The sequence below is a fragment of the Ptychodera flava genome, chromosome 1 (assembly GCF_041260155.1).
Source record: "Ptychodera flava strain L36383 chromosome 1, AS_Pfla_20210202, whole genome shotgun sequence".
Taxonomy (NCBI): Eukaryota; Metazoa; Hemichordata; class Enteropneusta; family Ptychoderidae; genus Ptychodera; species Ptychodera flava.
Genome location: NC_091928.1, coordinates 16585518 through 16597815, shown reverse-complemented (window position 1 = coordinate 16597815; position 12298 = coordinate 16585518). Strand labels below are relative to the sequence as shown.

The following is a 12298-nucleotide window of genomic DNA, read 5'->3' as shown; positions in this document are numbered from 1 at the left end:
CAAACGTGCAGCAACCTCTAATGTATCTGCCTTTTGTTCATTGATAAATGTCTTGATGTCACTCCGAATGCACCTTTTAAATTCCTCAATCAAAACAAGCTGTCGTAATTTGTCATAATTCTGACTGACCTTTTCCGAAGAACACCAACGATCAAACAGTTGTTCTTTTGTTCGAGCAAATTCAACATAAGTTTGATCCTTCACCTTCTCACAATCCCTAAATTTCTGACGGTAAGCTTCAGGCACCAACTCATAGCCCTTGAGAATAATTCCTTCACAGAATCATAATCTGAAGCCTGCTCTACTGACAACTGAATGTAAATTTCTCTGGCTTTACCCACCAAAGCACTCTGCAAAAGCATAGACCAGGACTCCTTAGGCCAATTCAGACTCTGAGCAATTTTCTCAAAATGAAGGAAATATTTATCAACATCCTTTTCTTGGAAAGGGGGAACTAACCTGAAATGCTTAGTGATGTCAAACTTGTCTGAAGGGAAGAATTTTCCTGACTGTCCAAGCTCTAAACGTTTTATTTCTACCTGTAATCGCTGTTCTTCTAATCGCAATTCTTTTTCTCTCTGTCTTTCTTCCATTTCTAATCTTTCCTGCCTTTCTTTTTCTTTCTGTCTTTCTTCCATTTCTAACTGCATTCGTATTTTTTCTTTTTCTAATGCCTGTCTCTCTTTTTCCATTTGTAATTCTTTTTCTTTCTGTCTTTCTTCCATTTGTAATTCTAGTTTCTTAATCTCCAAATTTGTCTGCAATTCTAATTCTAATTTTCTGAGTTCAGAGGAAGACTCAGGCTCATAATCTTTTAAGGCAGACTCCTCAAAATGGCCAGAATTAACTAAATGTTTTGCAATCTTGAACTGTATTTCTCGCTTGCGCATAGATCGTTTAACTTCTACCTTAAGGAAATTGGCCAGTGTTATGAGGTCGTCTTTTCTGAGGGAATCAAATGTGTCCTGATCAAGGTCATCCATTTCCTCTGGTTTAAATTCCGCCATGATTGAATTTCGCTGAGTTCACAGTATACAGTAGTTTTTGAAAAGGCTGGCAAAATGTTGTCAAACGGCTCAAAATATTCGTATCCCGGACGAGCCCCCAATTTGTTACGTGCAGAGAAAACGAACAAAAGGGTGAACTCAGCAGTTAACGTTTAAACAAAATTTATTACGAAAATAAAACTAATTGCTAAGTCAGGGATAGAGTACAAGCTTTAAAAGTGTACAGACTACTTATCTCAGCTGGGACGGCAAAGCTCCAGTCTCAGAGTTGTAACAGTCAGTCGGATGAATGAACAGTCCTTTGGCTTGCAGGCTTGAAGCTGCACAAAGTCCACAGTATAAATCCAGCGTTGACAGTGAAGGTCTTGAAAAGTCTTGAGAATGACTACTGCTGGAGTTTAGTAACACACAAGAGACACGATCCCAAAAGTCTGACTGGAAGCTGTGCACGTCCCTTTTATAAAGGCATATAAGAACAATCTAGAACTTTTATTGACATGCTAATTACTGTTCTAAAATTATCTCCCTTACACAACTAATCAACTTTCCAGAACATTCCAAACATGACTAATTGAATTCAAGGTTGTGAGGTCATCAAGGCAGTGACCTTGAGAATGTTCTAGACTAATTGAACTCAGGTCATGATGAGTGTGGGGGAAATGACCTACATAACAATGGAAAATGACGCCACCTGCATTAATTACAAACGTTTTCCTTTGCTAAATTTTGCAACAATGTAACCTAATACGACGCTCACTGTGCCACAGTAAACATCCACAGTGTTGCTGACTTCATATTAAAAGGCTCACCGTACACTGACTGCTCAAACATTCCTATATTGACTTTATCACATTTCCCGTCAATCAAACTGTACAGAATGCTAACGATGTTTTCCCGGTGCAGTGCGTACAGGTCGGTACAAAGGGTTTCCTGTACATGATCATGTTCTGTAAGTGAGACTAGTGGACGTCGTATTGGGTTTAAAGGCAGGGGAGCCTATTAATACCCCCTATCTCCCTGGGCATTCATAATCCAACATGAGTGGCACATGGTAACACGTCAACGAATGCTCCCGAAAATCTGGACCTTTCAACAACCATGGTGTAAATTAAAGAATTGTTCCAACAAATTACGTTTTGTGAATACTTGTGGCATCACCTTGTTGGCGAAATTCTCTCATTTTTTCCATTTTAAGTTGATTTTTAATGCCAAAACTGCTTCGATGCTGTGTCCGAAGCGTCCAAAAACAATAGTTGGAAGCATTCAAACAGCTGCCAATCACGAGGGGACGCGCAAAGGTGCAAAACGATCAAACATTTGTTGTGTACATCGGATCGATTACGATGTCAACAATGAATAAACGATTCTTACAACTGAGCAAAATACTTGACCAACGGTTACTGAACACGGGCCTCAGATGAGTTCAGACACAAACGGACTATTTCATGGTTTCAAGCAGATTGCCTCTCCCTGTTTGTTTGTCGGTCTGTGTACCTCTAGGCCTATGAATGGGTGATGTGTATGTTGACCTGCAGTGCGATATTTTACGATAGATCTCTTTTGGAAGTATGTTGTCGCCTAGCCCTGCGTACAATGCCGTGTGTTCCCGGCGTTATACGGCCTCCGTAATTAATTGCCATGGACAAAACCGGCAACAAAACCGGCAACATGCGGATCCAATTTGGACGGAGCACGAAAAACTACTTTCTAACTGTTTTCGCCGAAATCAACTCGATTCCGATCTATGCAGCCTATCCAAATCACTCCACCGCTCACAGACTGCGAAAAAATGCTCTCGTGACGTCCAAAACCGTTGTTTGCTGGCGATGCACGCCGGCCATTGGATACGTTCATACGACGATTATACAGGTGCCAATGAGCTGCATTATTTTCTGTCGGGTCGGGGCGATGAAACTAAATCGCGATTGATTCATCTCTGTCAGATTTAACCAAAAAGAGACACTTGACATAGATTATAGCATCAAATGTTGACCGTTCAGACTGAAACATGATCAAAGGTTTGAAGATCGCCGTGATGTCGTTCTTCTCTATACGTTTTTCTGAGCTTGTTTTTACTAAATTGCTCTAATATTATCTGACGTTTTTTTGAAATCTTAATCAACTTTTCTTTCCCAACCAGGACACAACATTACCTTTTTACTTTCATAGTAACTTAGGATTCATTTAATTCGCAGATTAATAGACTCCTATGTTCTTCCTCGATTGTCTGTGACTGATTTTGCTATCCCGATACCGATATTGCGTTTGCACTCAGGTGTCTTGAAACTTACGTCATTCATTGAAATAGTTTTCGGACAAAATCAAGAAATTCGACAACTACTAACGAATGTTCGGCAAAATTTACAGAGATTAGCAATAATAATTATGGTCATTTTACCGTCTTTAGCTAAGCGGACTCGCTTGGCGGAAGCAGTATATAACGTTCTGAGTTCCCATTTTTACCCTACCGTGCGAGTGTAGTATTCGAACGAGTGAGATCATAATCTTACGCTGTTCCGAGTGGCCTGGAGATTTTTTATAATATACAATAAATTGACCTTATCAAAATTACTCTGTTTTACAATGCTTGGATATTGATATTTTTCTATACTTTTTTACTTTTGATTTGAAGTCTTTTGATTCTCCATTGGCGGCAGCACATGTACGGTCACAACCGTCATGTGATGACCGAAGTGTGCTTGTAAAGTTGTCGGGAAGTTGTCGGGAAGTTGTATTTAGAGGCTGCAGTTCGGGATTTTTCAAGATGAACAACACATTATACATTTCCTACATCTTTGAAACGGGGATTACGGTAATCTTTCATGTGATGAAAATTTTTTGAACGTCTTTGCAACGTGTTCCCACGATAGGTGTCAACTGATTCTTTGTTTGTAAAAATCGTCAGAAATGGTCCAGTGACCGTGTTAAAATAGACACAGATGTAAAACCATTGCGATGAAAATAGTAAAAAATTCACATTGCAATATTTGCTGTTGTATTTCTCAACAGGAATAATAATTTTTTACACGTTTTGTATAAGAACAGCAAGCAGGTGTTCGGCAGTCAATGGCTTCTATCATAATGACCTTGATCGCAGCTATTTGGCGAGAAGACAGCGGGTATTTATAATCTCGCAAAATTATTGATATCATGTCTTTGTATTGAAAATTTTCGATCGGAGGCAGCTCAAATCAACAGCCGTGCTATATTGGGAAGTGTTCTCACTGGACACCGAACTACCTGCTATCAACAGTACGTTATGTACCATCGGCGGTAACACATTGGTCGTAATCTTGTCTAATTCTACCCCGCCTTTTGTACCGTCCAGAAATTTCAAGACTAGATTTTTTTTACCCTGACATATAATACAGCGACCTTGCAGAGTGATCATTCCACTGTTTCTGTTGGGATTTGTTGGTTTTTTAATTTGTTCCGTGGTCCCGGTAAGATTTTTTCAATACGATACACAGTTTGAATTTTTTTCAAGGTAAATTTAGTATATTCCCAGTTTGTGGAGTAAAGTTGTCTGGAGTGAAAGTTTGAGTTGACGCTGATAGAGTAGACGTCGAGCCCGGCACAGTTGACTGAGATCCGGTCAGTTTGGGGTTGCTTAGTCCAGAAACTGCAGAGTTCTGTATGATCACCGTTCGGCATTTGGGTGAATTTTTTTGGTCAAAGTAATTCAGTAACAATATACGCCAGATTCCTTGTGTTGTTTTTGTCACTGTCATACGCGTATACGGACGGCTTTAGATTAAAAACTGTAAAATATCCAGTCCTCGTAAATGCGTGCAAAGTTTATTTAGTGACTGTTTACGCAGCAGTCGTAAATACGACTGTCCTTAACCCTAACGATGATAAGCATTAGACACATGTAAACATTCTAAATCACGTGTGCATACCAGATGTATTCTCTCATTGGAATATACTTCATCATAACAGTTTTATGGATCCTACGAATGAAGCTACATGTATGAATGTCTAGTCATGTGCATTTATCATATCATCTGCATTTCACTAGGCAATTCATAGAGTGCCAAGTCCCAAGAAAATTTTTAGCAAATTCAGCTAAATAAGAGAAAATAACTTTACCAAAAATGTGTAAGCCATGATTATCACAACAAAGTTACTGATTAAATAGTATGGTAGAGGTGTAATACATTTGATCTACTCAAGAGGGTATTTTAAAAAAAGGACTACAAATGTGTATGACAACAGCAGTGTTTCCGCTGCCATTCGCAAGAGCGTGAAATGGCAAATGAAATGTCTGCAGATTGGGAAATATTTTTCAACTATCCTTCGCCAAACTGGTCTGTGCTATTTTTCAGGGGGCTGATCGAGAGTGCAGTTAAAGCCGCACTTTTCAATCCCAGGTTCTCGCATTAGTGGAGTTCTCCTCCCAGTCAAACACTTGGCCAGTACGATGTTTGATTTCTATAACATTAATTACACAAACTGATCTCAACCTTTTATCACCTTTTGCTAATCCTGCAAACAGAGTTTATACAAGCGTTTGATTGACGGTCAGTTAAATCGCCAAGAGTCACAACAAACGCTCGAATTTCCTAAAAAATTGTCTTCTAGTCGCTTTAGACTTTTAATATATAACCACAGAGTCCGATCGGCAGCAACTTCACGCTGACCGCTTGGCAGTCTGTCTGCCTTCTTGTGGCCGGGGAAAACTAAAAAGTGGCATTTTCTGGAGCGTGTAACCTTGTGTTGCCTGTTTGGTGTCCACTAACACAATGAACGCTGCTATAGCGTCCTTTTAAAGGGCGAGGCTCCACCTTTAAAAGGCAGAGAGACTTTTCAACATCCCTGGGTGGTCATTCTTTCCTTGCTTTAGTGTGCAGTCTCAGAAAACTATTATAATCAGTAACTTATGAAGTGATATGCCATGCTTTCAGATGGCTGCATGCAATGACCTTGTTATTTTATGATGACAAGTGCTTTGTAAACAATGCTTTTAACATAGTCAGGAAACACTGATTGCAGTGTATTTTCAAAAACTAAGCAGACAACAGCAGCCAATGACAGCAATGGTGGTGAACAAAATGAAACCAGTGTTTCAAAAACGTCACCGTAGGACACTACTGCAGCAAACTCAGAGGCAGCTATTAATGTCAGCACAGTGTGGTAAACTGTCAATTGGATGACGTCCTGAGCCAAACTTCATGCAAATGTTATAACCTATGCAAATACAATGACCCAGGCCTATATCCACAAAACAATTACTCAGCATCGCAGGTGACTCTGGACTATCCAGAATACACATACAGGTACCTGCTATGGAAGATGACCCAGGCCTATCCTGAATACAATACAGGTACACATTTTTGAAAATGACCTGGGCCTATCCTGAATACGATACAGGTACAGACTGTTTGTATTAATGATAGGCCTTAGTCATCTCCCATTTTGTATTCTATATAGGCCAGCTGATTCATCATACATGTGCATGTATGTGTATTGTGGATTGGCTTAGGCCATCCTCCATTGCATATATTATGTGTATTGTGGATATATGTCTGTGCCATCTTCCATACCATGTGAATGCATTTGGATTGAGGATAGGCCCGGGTTATCTTCCATACTATGTACATGTATTTGTGGATAGGCAGGGGTCACCTCCTGCCATAATGTGTACACGTACTGAGTAACACTGTATTGTGGATAGGCATTGGTCATAATATTTGCATGAAGATATGCCCAGGATGTTGTCCTGTTGAATGTTTACCATGCTGAACAACAAGCAGCACACTGTGACATGCTAAGTCGTGTTCGAGTACAATTAAGCAAAAAAGATAATTGCACAGGTTGTCCGCAGAGTTGCAGGGTAGTAGTAGTTACAAAAAAGAAAGTGTACCAGGAATGAATTTCCATGACTAGTGTTTTAATGAGAGAAGAGTCAGCTTTTTTTTCTGTGGCCAGACAGGACATTTTAAAATACATGTATACACCCAGTTTGATTTTGAAACTATTAAGCATTTACTGCTTGGAGTACACCTTCTTTAAGTGAACAGTTGGTTTAATAATTAGACTCTGTGATTGGAGAACTGAAAGCACTTGATGATTGAGGCAGAAGCTATGGATCTTTCAAAGGAAACATCTTGAAGTTACCCTGTCAATGATGCAATACTTGTAATACATCTTGATACATTTACAAAAGTGCAAAATTAAGTCACATAAGTGTGTGGCACACAGGAAATAAAATTTGTTGTGAATGTTATTAAGAAAGCAGTTTGTTCCATAAAAAATAGTTGTTTATTTTCATTGCCACTAATTATCAGTCGGTCAGGATGAGTCCTACTTAAATTTTTAAATCACAAATGTCCAATGGACCTGGTAATGTATTACCTTGAATAGAAATGATTATTGGACCAGTTTAATGTCATCTTGCCACTGTAGCAACTGATAGGACCCACCTGAGTATATATATACAACTGTCAGTTGGATAAAAATCATAAATGCAATTACATGTAATTTTGATGGCTATAGTTCTGGCTAATCAATTTTGGTCTCAATTAGCCAGAATGGTTTAAGGGAAAATTTACCCAGAGGAAACACTGAACAGTGTAAGTACAACCCTGTGCCACAGCAAGGACCCATTGTCTTAGGAAAATAAATATATTGATGAAAGATTCCCTCAATTCCACAAGTTTTTGCTCTGCATTGATGACGACACCATCATCTCTGTTCAGTGTTGGCTCTCTGCATAGCCACACACTGTGTATATGCTTTGCAATGGAGGATGGTTTTGTCACTATGTTGCTTTTCACCTGGTTGTCATTGCCCAGTATGCACTGCCTCAGCAAGGGATCTTGAATCTGATTGGGTGAAAAGAAACATTAACTTGAATCATGCATTATCTCCTGCAAATTGCTGACATTAGTTTACATCAGTTCATTCTAAAACATGGCTTTTTATATGCAAGATACGACAACTTGATTGTTTATGACTTCTGTAATTTTAATTAAACCTTTCATCACTGGTATAACTTTGCCCTAAACCCATTGTAATCACTGGTGATTGTGGACCTTTTTAAAGGAAACAGGTACATAATGTAGGTCAAGACGTGTATTCAAGCAAGTAGCAATATCTTTATATATTTATTTCAAAGAAAGACCAACAGGAACAAGTCACATTAACAGGCTCCATAAAATAAACATAATAATATGAATGCATGAAGTACAATAAACAATAAACAACAAACAACAAACTATATGAAACCATTAAAAATGTACAAATTTAAGCATGGCATTCTGACCAAGCATCTGAAACTTTGACAAGATAAAGTGTTGTCAATGGCAGGGTTGGAAATGCACAATTCATTTAAAGTAGCCATACATCTTTGAAGAGCCAAGTACCTAAAAACATCGAGTTTTATACTGCAAGTTCTTGTACATGTAGTTTACTGAGAAACATCAAAATTAACATGAAACATGATTGGGACAATCATACATATTATTCACATATTTGTAAAAAATATAAATAATCTCCAATGATAAAGAGGCTAAAGGTTAAAACGCTTGCAGAATTCTTCATAATTATTTCAGCTGTAAGGATGCTATGTTTGAAACAGAGGAACTTCATGAATTTCATTTGCACTTGCTCTATTTTGTCCTGTTGAATTTTGTGCCAAGGAGATCACACTACAGATGCATATTCTGAAATACTTACATGTATTAAAGTTACGTAGAGAGCATTGAGGGAGTTGATGTTGAAGAAAGTATTCCAATTCGGCCAAATAAAACCGAGCATGTGAAAAGCTTAACTGATAACGAACGAGACATGTGCAGGAAATTAAAAATCAAATCTTACCTGATGAAGGATTTTGTCAAAGAGCAGTTATCAATCTTTTGATTCTTGTTCCTTCTAAGTTTCACATACATGTACCTCTGAGGCTTTACGACCAGGTTACGTGAGGTATACTAACAGCTGTAGGCAAATGTCAACGAATACAATGAATTAGAATCTTGCAGATAGTCCTATTTCTCACCGTCTGTACAATGGATACTCAACTTTCTAATCATGGATATATGGGTCAAAAGATCAGTAAAATCATACACTCATTCATTATGTATTACCATGCTATAGACATCTCATTTAATTGGTGGAGCAGAACCATGTGACTGACCACAAATACACAGTAATGGTTTGTTTTGATGTCCATGAATATGAATAATGCTGCTAACATTGTAACTTTTCATCAAAAATGTAAATTGTCAATTGTACAAAGATCATAATCAATCACAAAAACAAAATGAAGCACTTGTGGCCCAAGTTATACATTTTTTTAAAAATCTCCAGATTTGCCAAATTTTTAGGGTGGCCATGACTGTGCATTGCTTATTACATGCCTTGATGTGAGTGGAAATCAATGAATTGATTTGAAAAGGAACATCCGGGGAGTTAGGGGGTCGGTGAACGATGTACTGACTGGTTTCCATGGTTACCAAGGCCAGTGAAGTACTACAATGTTTTCGACATCTAAGTAGACCCTGAATGATAGATGTAAAATATACATGTGCACACTTCTATTTTGACTTTCGTTAAAATCCGTTTGATGCTGGTCGATAATGGTAAAAACTGTTTGAAAATGTCCAGCATATAACTAAATGTCATACAGCATTTATAACCAGAGGCATGTAATAAAAATATTGTTGCCTGAATCATGGGTTTATGTGCCCTCGCAGCAGGAAACGATTTGCCATCCTGGCGTCTGGCAAATTGTCACCTGTTCTCTGGCACATAAACCCATGTATTCAGGCAATATTGCACAAGTTTTGGGGCTCCGTTGTCTTTCACATGGGAATTTTTGTAAATCTTGATGATTTTCTAGGGTTTGTTGGTAATATCATGGAAATAACAGGCTCTGCCCCGACCATTAACCCTTTTCCTGCCAAGTCCATATTTCACCATCAGGTCAAGATGTTTAAATTAATGAAACACAACGTATTCCATATGATGTATTTTAACATAATACTGTATATTTGAAGGCTGTTGAAAACATAATACTGTAAAGTTGATTTTTTTGGACAAAAGATGCTATAACATACCAAGCCAAGTGGGTGAAAATACAACATGTTTTGGCTCAATACTGCTTTTTACTGAGTTGGCTGATGGGGAAGTGATACAGTTATTACTGTCTGGCAGGAAAAGGGTTAACGTTATCTATAGGCTTTGGCAAGACTGAAAGCCAAAATAAGCTTGCTCGCCAAGCCTTGTAAATTCTTGACTTTCCTCTCGCCCTTGGCCATAAATGAATAATAATGGTCAGAGCATCACCCATTATTTCTATAATATTAATTACATTAATCATTAATTAATATTGTTAAAATATCTGTGATAAGGGCATTTATGTACAAGAAATTAAATTTTGGAATTTCACCAAATGCACTACATGGATTATATGTGGCCTCTGTTCATTTACCTGCCAGCCTTAAAGTTTCCCCTGAACCGGAAGTTTACAAGGTCCCGTTCGATTGATTTCCCTGAACGCTACATGTAAACAATAATTGTAGAGCGGACTTTCAGACCTTCAGAATGAAAATGATTATCAAATCTGTGACTCCAGAAAGTTAAATATGCAATAATTTGCAAAGTTAAATATTAACTATGCACACACCGGAGTTTTTATACACCAGTTTAGCATGGAGCTAGAAATGGTATTTGTTCCTAGCTCCATGAGTGTAGGTAAGGAAACTGTGAACACACACTCATGCTTACGATCCATGATACTGTACAGCATGTAAACCATTTTACTTGACAAAAATTTCGTCAGTGCATGCACTGTCCGAACATAAAGCATACGGGCTCGGCACAGCTGCTTCCGATCCCGTGAGAACAAGCTTGATCTCACCATGGAGGTAATCTCTCCTTCTACCTCCATGATCTCACAGTGTGACCTCTATCCGTATGATACCTCCTGGCCGCTGATGCCATATCGTTTTAATCAAACATCTCTGTACAGTACACTGAATCGCCAGCGTATGTAATGCAATTCAGCTCCCGTACGTATGTACGTGTACGTGTTCCACATATGAAAAAAATCTAAGACACGAACACGAAAAAAGAACGCGTGTGACTAAGCAAGTACACTACGTAGCCCTGCGTACAGGTCTGTGTTCCCGGCCTCCGCCACACCTGAGACCTGTACGCATGGCGATACTTATACAGTGAATCATCAGGTTACCTCAGCTGACGAAAGGGGTAAAAACCCAAGCTCTGCGTGGCAGCAGGGCAATGTTTTACCGGCGTTATACGGCGGGAGGCCGTATAACCCCGGTAAAACACAGTCCTGCCACGCACAGCTAATATACCCATGCCGTGAATAACCTGCGGTTTCGTGCAACGTTCACTCTTTCGATCCTCGGCGGTTCTAGCGTATGACCATATGTTGACACAACTGTCACACCACATATGATCGACTATACACCGAAATCAGTGCAATGAATATATCAAATTCAGTCAATTCGAGTATAATATGATCGAGCGTACCTCTGCGTGGCAGGGCTGTAAGTGTGTTCACCGTCCCTCCACCCACGAGGGACGGTGGTGTGTTGAACACACAGTCGACTCGTGGCACGCACGCACGCACAGCTACTAACATATTTTAATTGGCAGTACAGAAGTACTTACGTGGGAGGATGGACTTCACAACTCGAGGCAAATAAGTTATCATCAGAGCTGTTACCCTACAACGGTGAGACTTGGCTTGAGTACGATGTATACGGCGCCGCGTTGAGTTAACTTTCGCCGAGGCCAAGGGTTTCATTCTGCATCCACAGTACCGGTCACCGCGCCGACCGTGTGCGGTCAGCGAAACATAGGTCCGCTTTACACATGTATATCCTTCCATGACAAGCAATCAAGTACGCCATTCTCAGCTTTATTTCGACAATACGTCAACGAAACTGAATGTTCAAATTTTACAGAATGCTTTATACAATATAAACCAACACTTCTAACACATTAAGCTTTCAATTGTAGTGTTAATTTAGCTTCGCTACACTTCGCTACACTTGTTCTCATTTGCATACAACTTTGTATATCGCTTCTTGCACTAGATGAATGAATCAAAATGATGACCCATCAATAGTTATAACACCACAATGCGAAACAGAAAGTAAAAGGTGCAAATAGCATTGGCGGGGCAAACATGATGGTAATTTGTATCAAAAGCATTTTTAGTCCGGTTTGTTAGCTGAGAATGTTTGATAATGGTGCAGCATGGCAAATCTATTGTGCAATTTTTTGATAAAAGCAGTCGCCAAACTTGGCTCAGATGT

The 12298-nt window shown here is 39.1% G+C and overlaps 1 long non-coding RNA gene across 1 annotated transcript; it reads right to left on the bottom strand.

Annotated features, from left to right (window-relative positions):
- Nucleotides 1-6964: 6964 nt before the first annotated feature.
- Nucleotides 6965-12066, bottom strand: LOC139131516 (uncharacterized). Its single transcript, XR_011552139.1, has 3 exons — nucleotides 11649-12066; nucleotides 8829-8945; nucleotides 6965-7834 (listed from the first exon to the last, which is right to left on the bottom strand). It is a non-coding gene; the product is annotated as an uncharacterized lncRNA (long non-coding RNA).
- Between the last annotated feature and the right edge of the window lie 232 nt (nucleotides 12067-12298).